This window comes from Cyprinus carpio, chromosome B13 (assembly GCF_018340385.1).
Source record: "Cyprinus carpio isolate SPL01 chromosome B13, ASM1834038v1, whole genome shotgun sequence".
In the NCBI taxonomy this organism is placed as follows: Eukaryota; Metazoa; Chordata; class Actinopteri; order Cypriniformes; family Cyprinidae; genus Cyprinus; species Cyprinus carpio.
Window position 1 is genome coordinate 20,033,920 of NC_056609.1, and position 11,872 is coordinate 20,045,791.

Below are 11,872 nucleotides of genomic sequence, written 5' to 3' on the forward strand. Positions count from 1 at the left end.
AGTTTTCAGAGTGGTGGCATGTGTTGCGTGTGTGTGTATGTGTGTGTCAGGATGTTGGTTGCGGTTTTAGCAAAGCAATGGGCCATGCCGGCCTCTCTGTGAGCGTGTTTATAAGGGGAGTCTTCATGGCCACTCAGTTGAGCCTGGTTTACCAACACTATTGATTGCAGGTGATGTTCTGGACAGAGTCCATCTGACCTCTTAGGGGACTTAAATACATCATTGTCCTGGAGGGGGACCTCGAGAGACCTTCCTGACCACAGCTGAAAACACACAGAAATGCAACCACTGTGACATTGTTGGGAAAATAAAGTCATCTTCACAGGGACTATTTACAGATCTGTTTAAGATGTCAAGTTACATTTAAATACACTAGAGGAAGAAAAATCTAATACGGTTTAGGTGGAAAATGGTGAAAATTTCCTCTTAGATATGCATTTTTACAATATCACACAGCTCTTCCCTTTTGATTCCCTTGAGTACTAATTCAATTTCTTAACATGCAATCATGTTAACATTAAGGCTAATCTGTGCACCATGCATCTTTGTTTTGAAACACACCTTTGAGCAATTGATCGAAATCCAATGAGACGTAGGCTTACCTGCCATGAAACAACCACGTCTAGTGCCGACGCGAGGCAGGGACAGGGGGAAGTACGTTTTAAATTAATTACCATCAGGCCCCTTGTAACTGTTCACTTTTGTAAACAAACATTCTAATATGCAGTAATTAATTAAATCTGCCACTCTCCCCCTCTCCTCTCATTGATCTTTTTTGGTTTTAGCTTCTAAATCTAGTTAAGGTGTTTTTCACTGGTTATCAAGCACCAAGTAAGAGTCTCTTCTTTTCCATTCAGGTAAGTAATTTCAAAGGATCTTCTAGAATCTGAAGGCATCAGCAATATGATGGGAATATACCAAGCATTTTCCTCAGGAACTTCCTTTGCAGTAGAGTAGAGCTGGTCTTCATGGGCCTGTTGGTTTTGGCCAGAGCTGAGAGCTTAGGGGCCTCCACTGCTTTTGGCCAAATCATCAGGAGCCCTGGGCAGGCATGACTGCTTCTCATCATGAAGAATAATGTTTGGCCTGGCAGACCATTAGGGATGCTAATTTTTGTTGGCTTTGTGATGTCACTCCTGATATCCTGGCAATCTGGCGGGGATTACCCGGTGCGGACGTACAACCCGGTTTGCCAGGTTCTATTCCTCGTCTCGGCCCCAGTCGAATCTCTAACGCCACCTGCCTGCTAATGAGTGCTGGCGTTGGGGATGCCCATGTGGACCATGTGGCAGGAATAACCATACACCAGCATCACCTAAAGCTCTACATGAGCGATTGTGGCACGCGGCGTGACAGATGTTGCGTGGTGTAGGGACTATCAGAGGGGGATCAGAGGCACAGATACAAACAAACCCCTGTATGATTCACCCCTGGCTCCGAATCATCCATTCAGAACAGAAATGATTCGTCTCCTCACTCATAAGATGGCTAAAATGGTTTGCACCTACAGAACAGAAAGAGATACAGTATTTTCCAATCTCATATTTCATCTGAAAAGCCTTTACAGTTATTAAAATATATTACAGTGATAGTTCATCCAGACTTGAAAATTCTTTCATAATTTACTCACTCTCATGTCATTCCAAAGCTGTAAGATCTTTTCATCTGTGGAACATACAAGAAGATATTTTGAGGTATAAGTCATTGGGGTCTAATGTTCTATGTACACAAAAGTAAATAACTATAGCTTCAGCTTGTCTAAAAGGTGAGTCTAAATTAAGAGGGTATGAGTAGCTGTGGTCAGTGGAGAGTGCTTATTATTTGTAATATAACACAGCCCTACTGTAATTTCGGAGCAGAGCAATACTTGCCAGGTGAGCTACTTTTGGAGAGTCCATGCAAATCCGAAAAAAGTCAAAAAGTCAATTACACAAGCAGCTCAAGCGTGCACCATTGAAAGCTGGTGATGTTTTATTGAAGAGGTCCTTTAACTCACGTGAAATCCAGTGCGGGGCACCTTCTCCAGAGAACTGGTGTCAGGTGACCTCCCAGAGTCCAGAAAACAACTCTCAGGTGGTCTGCCATGCTTCAATAGGCTGCCCATTCCCCCATACACCCGAATGCATCAAAGGAACCTACGAGCATATCAAAGCAGGGTCAACTTCACAACATTAGCTTGTGGCCGTTACTAATAATATTTTGCTGTGTAGCAGGTACTGCCTCTCATTCTCTCTACTGGGCAGTGCTAACTAATTAAGGCACAGCAAGACTAACAAAACACTAATTAATTACAATTACAAAAAGATCAGGTGTAGCTGGTGTCTTCAATCACCAACAGAGAACAAAAAAGCGTTTTATTCTAGACACTGGTCAACCAAACATGGTGAGTACAAGTGTTGCATATTATAGGATGAATTTATACTGTACACTCTTAAAAGTAAAGTTTTTTTTTTTTTTTTTCCAATGTCATAGAAGAACCATTTTTGGTTACCCAAAATCTTTTATTGAACAGTTCTTAAAACAACCATTATTTCTTAGAGTGAAGAACATGTTAATATTCTTCCACTGTAATGAACCTTAGAAAGGTTCTCTGGATTTTAACCTTCAATGCTTTTAAAGAAGCTTTATTTCTAAGAGTGTAGATGGTTGCATTCAGCACCGTTGCATCTTTCAGACAATATCTAAAAGATTATTTCTGTACTTGCATCAAACTATATGCCAAGCTGTTACATGCTGTCACCACAAATCGATCTGAAAACAGAAGCATCTGCATCTGGAGATGGGGCTAATGGAGGCATTGCCTTGGGTGTGTGATGGAGACAGCTTATTTTTTCCATGTGATTATCCTAACAGTGCTGCTTATATACAAATGTAAATGGGCTGCTTAGAAGCTCCCCCTCCCTCCATGTTTCTCTCTCTTTCTCTCTCTCTCTTCCATCTGCTAGACAATAGTTTTTAATCTTTAATCCATGAGCAACCACTGAACACCAGTGAATTGCAAATTACAGATGTTTTACTGTCTCAGCTATTTTTTTCTCCCCAGTTTTGCTTTCCAGCTTCCCACTGTCAGTCAGTGTCTCGCACATATCCTGTGCCATCATGGCACCATATGACACTGTCATCATTTGGTAATTAAACCCGTACTGGCTTTAAATATGAAAAGCTGGCAAGGGGAGATGAGTTGATGGGGCTCGCTGTTGTGGGGACCAGATTTCACAAAAGCTTCCAGATTTCCGCAAGCAGAATTTTCTACTTTTCCTAAACTATTTCTTGTCTCTCACTACTGTTTTTGGTGCCCTTCACTGGTATGCTGGGTAACATTTTGCTGACTCAGTCCTCATGTCCGATTTTGAGAAATGTAATTTGCCCAGAATGCAAAATTTTCATAACATTTTGTTCAAACAAAATATTTTTAAAAAGGGATAGTTCACCCAAAATAAATAAACGAAAACTGCCATCATTGACCCATTTGATTTTCTTCTCCACACAAAAGAAGTCAAATTAATCTCAATAGGTGTATGTTATATATTGGAAAGGACCAAGAGATATATTAGGTACATACAATAGATACATTTATTTTATAGGTACATTATTTTTACATTGTATGGACAAAAAAAAAAATACATTTTCAATTATTATTATTATGTTTTGTGTTCCACATATATATTGGGACCAAGAAGATATATATAAGACCAAGAAATATTTTTACAAATAAAATGACTCACATTAAAAAAAGAGAAAGATTTTCAATTATTATTATTATTATGTTTTGAGTTCCACAACCATAAATGAATTAAACAATAACAATAATAAAGAAAAAAAAAATATATGACATGGGGTGAGTAAATGATGACAATTTTAATTTTAGTTGAACTATTCCTTATATTACATACAACATTTATTACATATTAACATTTATCAAATACTATACAATGAAAAAAATATTTATATAGTTATCACATTTAAGATGCACATACAGTTTTCAGAAGTTTCCTTCTGCATCACAAGAGGAGTCTATGACACAATTATTGTTCATCGTTTCCAAAAAGAGAGGGATGATAAATGATGAGTGCTGAACTCATAGGGTGCATGAACCCACTGTGCCCTTCTTCGAAGAAAAAAAGGGAGGGTGAAACTTATTTAAAGCTAAATGTGGCAGGAACTGGGACATATTCAAAAAGCCTTGCTGAAGGGAAGGAAAGGTCCGTATGTCCGAGGGGGCTGGAGAGAACAGAAGAGCTGCCCCATTAATCCACCACAGCCTCTGCTTTGAGAAACAGTGTGTAGTGTTGACCAGTGTAATGGACTATGCAATAAAACCATAATCAGCCACTCCCTGAGTTTTCAATCTGGAATCACGTCGCCTTCAGTTGATGCCCTATCCAAATGGATGATAACAGGAGAGATCTCACATCCATTACAGACACTCCAACAACCTTTATTGCCAATCAAATGGCGCTGTTCTGAACCCTCCTTTGGCTTCCCCTGTATGCCGTGTTTCACTGTTATATCTGAGTGAGGAGTGTGGGAGATGCTCTCTCTTCTCCGTTATGGCTTGCCATAGATCAAGGTCACTGTTTCTGTGATCATTACACCACTGAAGGTGACAGGCTTCATTTACAGGGCTATGATCAGAGGCCAGTGTGGGAGCCGAGCGGCTCTGTATTTCTCAGAAGGATAATAGATATGTACTCACACAGACACAAACACATTTACAGTGAAACAAAGCATCTCTACGGCACGGGGAAATCCATGTCTCTCTTCACACTTCCAGACACACGTTACCAAGCGCTTCTGAGTTACTGCTGAAACAAGTCAAGGTCCTATGAATGATCTCCAAAATATCAACCATACGATGCTGTTGAAACTATAAATGACAAAACAGGGTAAGATATTAAACCATTTAACACCACATTTAACAAAAGTCATGTATGTCAGTGTGTGCATGAAGAGTGAGAGGGGGATATTAGAATCATGCCATGGGGTGCATTGAGGAGGTCGCTGCTTTCCATATTGCAGTCGTGTTAGTGGAAGCTGTTTCCTGTCTGTTTTAAACAGTGGCAGCTGGCTTGAGAGCACCCTGGGCTGCCTCAGGGTCCAACACACACACACACACACACAATTGGCAATTGGAAACTCATTATATAGGAATATTATTAAAATACATTATTGTTTGTAAATTAATGAGAAATTATATGTTGTACATATTTTTATTTTTCATATTTTACACACACATTTAAAGTGTATGTGTGTGTGAGTGCATGTATTTTATATATATATATATATATATATATATATATATATATATATAGACACATACAGAGTTTCATAAATCAATAATTTCTCAAATTACAATCCATACTATATTTTAATATTCCTATATAATGAGTTTCACACACACACATCCAAAAATAACTCAAATCAAAAGAAAAACAAAAGAATCAGCAAAAAGTTAATTGTTAATTAACGGGACTCCTTCTGTTTGCTTTATCCACTCATTAACTAGTTAGAATGTAAAAGAAAGAAAGAAAGAAAGAAAGAAAGAAAGAAAGAAAGAAAGAAAGAAAGAAAAGAAAAGCTCATAAATTGTATTATACTTAAATAATAACTGATCAACAGTTACTGAAATAAACAGGCTACAACAGTTTAAAATAATTGTATATACGGCTAAACTACACAATAAAATCAGTAGTTTTGATATGTATTTATTTCTGTAGATCAGCTGTGCATTTAATGATTCTTACAACGAATAATACGCGTATGCATCTGATTCGACATAAAAACCATAGATGGTTTATTGCAAAACGTCAACTATGCGAGGAGAACAGTCGCGCGGCCACTAAAGGCTTCGGTACATTAAAGTAGCAAAATGACACGGAATTATGTTGTGAGCAATATGGTTCAAATGCTCGATGCAGATGCATGTATAGCTTAGCCCATCACAAATGCACATATAAGTAGAGCGGATGAGTGGAAACTTCAGCCAGAGCTTAACAGCGCGAGCGATCGAGAAGAGAAGAGAGGAATGGGATGATAAAGTCTACTAACTGGAACATTAACAGACAAGTAACTTGCAAATATGCCGTATTACAATATCTAAAAGTACGACAGAGCGTGGTAAAGCTGTAAAACTGTACATTAAATTATTATGGCCTCAACTTCGCCTAGTTAACAAACATTTTGTGTGAATCTGCTGTTGTCAGAGTTTAGGGATCCAAAACGTCAGAATTGTGGTTATTGAAGCCAGAGAGGGCCGGAGAAATCGATTTCATTAAAACATGGGTGGACGCCTTGTTACATGTGCAATGCCCTGCTACATCAGGCTAATTTAATTGTCCTGAGTATTATTACTAGTGACAGAGACGTGTAACTATTATAAAGTCTCTAAAAAACAAAACCTACTACATAAATGCAGGACTAGTTGTGGTTTAATTCAGCCTTAACAAAGGTACAGACTTGACATTCTCAAGATTATTTTTAGAAATCGAATCCCTCAGCCATAAATTTTAGTAAGGTTTACTTATTGGATTTTACAGTGTTGCCCTAGATTTTATTTTATTTATTTCTTTACGATTTTCACTTGAACTGGCATTAAAATAACAGGCTATAATCATTAAAAAAAAAAAAAAAAAAAAAAAAAACTGATGTTTCATACAAAAAAAAAATACTTACAATATTTAGAATTAAAACAAAACTGCAAATGATGTAGGCTTCGAACTGCAGTATTGTAGTGCAAAGAGGAAACGTTACATTGGTTTAAAATACAACCAAATATCTTCCCCAATAAATAAGTATTGGCTTGTTTCCGTGACGGGGGGAGCACACCTTTGACTGCTCAACTGAAAAGTTTGGCCTTTCCTTTTTTTCTGCCGGCTGGTGAGGCGGGTAGGATAAGGATTACTGTGATATAAGGTTGCTATAGTCTCTTAACCCAAAGCCTTATGAAACGGTGATGTGACTGGGCAACTGCATATTCTGTACAGTAATAAATGTAGGCCTATATGTCATCAGGCATTAATTGCTTTAACCTGGTAATAAAATATGCAACATCAAGGTAACTATATCAGCAACATAGCATCAATGTTACATTTCCCACATTTAGTAAATTTTTAATATAACCTATATATATAAACCACCAACCCCCTCCCCAAAAAAATTAAATAAAAAAAAAAAAACGAGTGCTTAGTAACACGTAACAAAGTAACAAAACATGTCAGAACTGTTTAATATAACAACATGTACTTAAACTGACTTCGTAATATAGGCTATTAACATAATTCCAAATTCCGTATTAGCTCATTTATTTAGTTAGACCCTCCTACTGAGAACAGGTTCACCTTAAAGTTCAGCCAATGAGCAGCACGAATCAGTTATCACAACCATTCAAGCAGCAGTTATGCGAACTTCTGAGCAAACTTCATACAAGTTCGCGATCAGAAGATTTTAAGCTGATAAGTGCACACATAAGCATATAGATATGTTTTCAAATGATCATGAATATTCATCGGTACAAGTCCTACCTTTGAGTCTTCTATAGCCTACACGAAAACGCCTGCGTGCGGATCTTAGCATATCTCCATACTCTTAGTCCCCTTTTACTTCCAGCAGACAAGTTTTATTCTTTTTATATAACACCTGCAATGCTTTATTTGCTTTGATTGCTATTTTCCCTCCTTTATCAATCTAGTTCAGTGGAGCAGAGGTTGCTCTCCTTTTTTGTTGTCGTCTAAACCGTTTAGTTTTGGATGATCGGTCAAAGGTTGTGAAAAGCAGCGGGGAGAGGCAGGACGCCCAGCCGAGGAGGGAACGCAGGAGGCCGGACAGATCTAGTGGGCTGCATCGACGAAACGGACCATTAGACAGGGAAAAGCCATGGCTCACAGCTCTGGTCGATCAGGTAAGCGCAGGGCTCTCTTTTCGTCTCACCAAACAGTGTGAATGTTTATTTTCTAGCGGTAGGGGTGAGTCTCCGTCAGCTCAGGTAAGAACATACAGTAGGTACTTTACAAACGCATACTTGACCAGCGACTAACCTTTATTGACCGCCCTATACTGTTGCACGTCTGCTCTTAAGGTAGTTCTTTGCGTGCTGAAAAGTCTGGCATTTGCCTTGTCAATCTGTACATTTAATGTGGCAACTGATTCACGCTGGGATTATGCTGTATTATGCGATGTTATTAGCTGGGCCCGTGTGTTGACATAAGTGCTCACTGTAATCTATAATAGTATTACTGCGGGATCTCCCATTGCATCATTCAAATATTAATTTCCCCCAAACATCAGCCTTTTTGCGATTGCATATTGTTTTATGGCAATATTAACATTACATAAATTAAGATTTCCAACGTTATTATTATTATTACTACTACTAGTACTGTCGTCGTTGTTGTTATTAATAGGCTATTAGGCTACTGTTGTTGTCGTTGTTGTTTATGCTGTTCGGTTAATTGAAAACATAGATCATGCTAATTCACTTTTCTATTTTGGGTGTGTGTGAGTGGGTAGATATATATACTTGTAATAATCTAATTAATTATGGTAAAATTAAAAGCAAGTACAAAATCAATCTCTGATGCTGTGGACAGAACTCAATTGATGGTCCATCTGTTCACTCTATAGACATCATGAATTGGTAATCTAAAGACAGCTGATATCATGACTGGCGTTGTGAATGCCGTTTTGTTGTTTTGGTTACAGCGGTCAAATTTTTGGATACTTCATATTTTTGTTTATTGAGGTATTGGATTTTAAAACATCTCAATTGTAATTAATATAGGAAAGATGATTAATTTATCGATAAAACTGTTTTTGTATAATTTAGGTAGGCTATTGGGCAAAACACTAATATCAGTATTACTATATTATCATTATTACTTTTAGCCTACTATTAATGCCAGTGTTATTTGCAAAATTCTTCCATCTGTTTAATTTCTGTGATAGCCTCTAAACTTGACCGGAGATTGTTTAAACTTTTTTCAGTTATAATTTTTTTTCCCAATGAAAATAATGGGTTTTTTTGTGTGTGTGTGTGTGTGTGTGTGTGTGTGTGTGTGTGTGTGTGTGTGTGTGTGTGTGTGTGTGTGTGTGTGTGTGTGTTTGTGTGTGATAACTCATTACATCTCGAAAAACACAACTAAATACGCTATTTTAAAACAATCCGTCGACTGAAATTCGCAGTAAGCGTATATCAGATTTCTTAAAATTCCATTATGGGTTACTCCTGCTGTAAAAGCTAAGGATACTTGCATTCAGCTATAGACGTGGACAGCAGGTTTAGTGGAGTGGAAAGTATCGATTGGTGACGTTGAGAATATTACAGTGAATGAGATGAAACCTATGGGCTTTTTAAAAGTGGAAATAGAAATATTGGATAGTGGAACAGAAGTGATTTTCTGCGTTCTCAGTGGACGTTAATCGCTGTTCACTTTGACTAACAAACTTATGTGGTGTATAGCAGAGGCTGTCAAAACAGATGCACTATACCACTGCACCTTCTCTCACTTTCTCTGTCTGTCTCTCTCTTTGACACGTTCGATCACTCTCTCCCAATCGTTCTCTCAAGAGTAAAACCTCCTGGGTTGGTCTAATATAAAAATGCAAAATGTAAAACGTGTTTTCAAACAAATCAGACCATTTATTTATTTATTTATTTTATTGTTTTTTTTGTTGTTGTTGTTGTTGTTTTTTTTTTTGCATGTTTCTTGTTTATTTAAAATGGCACGTTTGCAATTTATTACACCTCTTCCCTTGCCCAGCTATTATAGGAAAACTATATATATATATATATATAATAAAAACATCGAGGAGCCACATTAAATATAATTTTATATTGTAGCACAGAAAAAGTCCCAATATCCCGCTTTTAGTATTCAGTGGCCACTACGATCAGTTGCAATTAGTTTTCCTATCATTTAACAGAGGAAGTAACTAATATAGTAAAGGGGAGTGGAGGCAAAAAGCTGGGGTCTTGCGGGGAAATAAAAGCAGCTTTAGGGGAAATGTGTAGTCGAGTGTGAAATTACAGCCCATGGTGTTACATATTGTACCAGAAGCTCCCTCCAAAAATACTAACAAAAAGAAGAATCGTCCCCAAATTTAGCCGGAAGGCATAACATAGCAAAGCCTCCTGTTTTTTTAGACGAACATACAACGGTCACAGGGCGAACACTTCATAAATGTATAAGATCCTTCTTCAGTCAAGCCAGAGCATGCACTTTTTACTAATTACTACAAGCATTTTTGTTTTAAACACAGCATTTGTGGTGCTTAAATTCAGATCTGTGCGTACTTGCTATTTTACAAAAAAAGAAAAAAGAAAAAAAGAAAACAGTAAAAACAATAATAATGGCAACAACTATAACAATGTGATAATAATTGAGTGAGATACGTAAAATGAGTGCATACGATTGTATTTTAATTTTAACAGTTAAAAAATAATACATAGTACATACATTTTCATAAAAAATTATGAAATTTAAGATAGCACGCTGACTTTATCACCTGCTTTAAAAAGTGATAAAAAGTAAACATGATCGCAATATGTTCCAGGATCTAAAAACTTATTTTGAAATAGCTTCTTTTTTTTCTGAGACACGTAGGCTATATAAACATTTTTTATCGATTTATTTGAAATGTTGCATAGATAGATAGATAGATAGATAGATAGATAGATAGATAGATAGATAGATAGATAGATAGATAGATAGATAGATATTGTTTAAAATAAAAATAGCGAAAAGATAGAAGTGTCTAAAAAAAATAGCGAAGCGTCAAGTGAAGCACATGGGTACACTCGGTGATCAACTATGGCATAAACAAACTGACAAAACCACGAGTCAACGATGTACAACCATCGATTTCAGTGCTACAAAACATTTTTTCTTAGATATATCAGCAAAAATATTAAAATAACATGAAAAATAAATGAAAATAAGAAAATAAATAAAACCTAGAACTCACTAACAAACATTAAGTTCATCACTTGCCATCAACAATAAAAAAAATTGTTGGATAACCATAAAACAAACTTCAAGAGCCTCCCTCAGTCAAATAAAGCAAACTAAGCAGCGCCATCTACAGAAATACCTACAATACAGCAGCTCAAACAGCATGGTCAAGACACAATCCTTTTACTAACATTTGACAGGCCAGCGAACTTAGTATTGTTGTTACAGTACCAAAAGTGATGATAATACTTATAATTCTCGACTGTCATATAGCTGTCAAATGCAGCAAATATTTGTCAGAAATTCAGATTGTAGGCTATATTTATATCTGTACATTGCGCATATTTATGCTTTATATTATTGTTTACATTTTCAGGTTTTACTGTTTTAGAAAAGAAATGCATCAGCGTATGTCCTGTTTTAGAAAATAAATGCCAACATATTGCTTAACAATTTACTATTATTTAACGCCAATGCATAAGCCTACAACCAACGTTCGATGGAAAAATGTGAAAATACCCAACAAGACCTAATTGAAAGAAAAACAGACAGTAGACATTGAAAACATTGTTACAAAGATTAAGACATTCCTTCATCTTAAAATAGTCTCATCTTGACAACATTATGCCCATCAACAACACATTTTTTTTTACATTCAGTCAACGTTTAGGTCACCAATATGAGTTAAACATGATTCATGTAGTTTGACAACATACAGTTTAGAAATACCACGATGCCTGGCCGCTGGTGGTACCGCTTCCTTTCCACTTGTCTTTTAATTTCCTCGATTTTTTTTTAACCCATCTCTCCTCATTTCCCTGTTTGCATCCCTCCCCTTCCGAAGTGTCAGATGAAGAGACCTCCTCATTTGGTGCTCCAGCTTTTTGCGTTGGCGAATCACAAAGTGTTGGAATCTATTGCCTTTG

At 36.8% G+C, this 11,872-nt stretch overlaps 1 long non-coding RNA gene across 3 annotated transcripts; it reads right to left on the reverse strand.

Moving 5' to 3' along the window:
* Positions 1–7: 7 nt before the first annotated feature.
* LOC109078953 lies at positions 8–11,796 on the reverse strand. Of its 3 annotated transcripts, XR_006156299.1 has the most exons (5): positions 11,663–11,796; positions 1,997–2,135; positions 1,631–1,665; positions 603–1,504; positions 8–263 (listed from the first exon to the last, which is right to left on the reverse strand). It is a non-coding gene; the product is annotated as an uncharacterized LOC109078953 (long non-coding RNA). The 3 variants fall into 3 exon arrangements; XR_002015877.2 differs by having other exon boundaries at positions 8–1,504; XR_006156300.1 differs by lacking the exon at positions 11,663–11,796 and adding an exon at positions 7,521–7,672 and having other exon boundaries at positions 8–1,504.
* Positions 11,797–11,872: the final 76 nt, after the last annotated feature.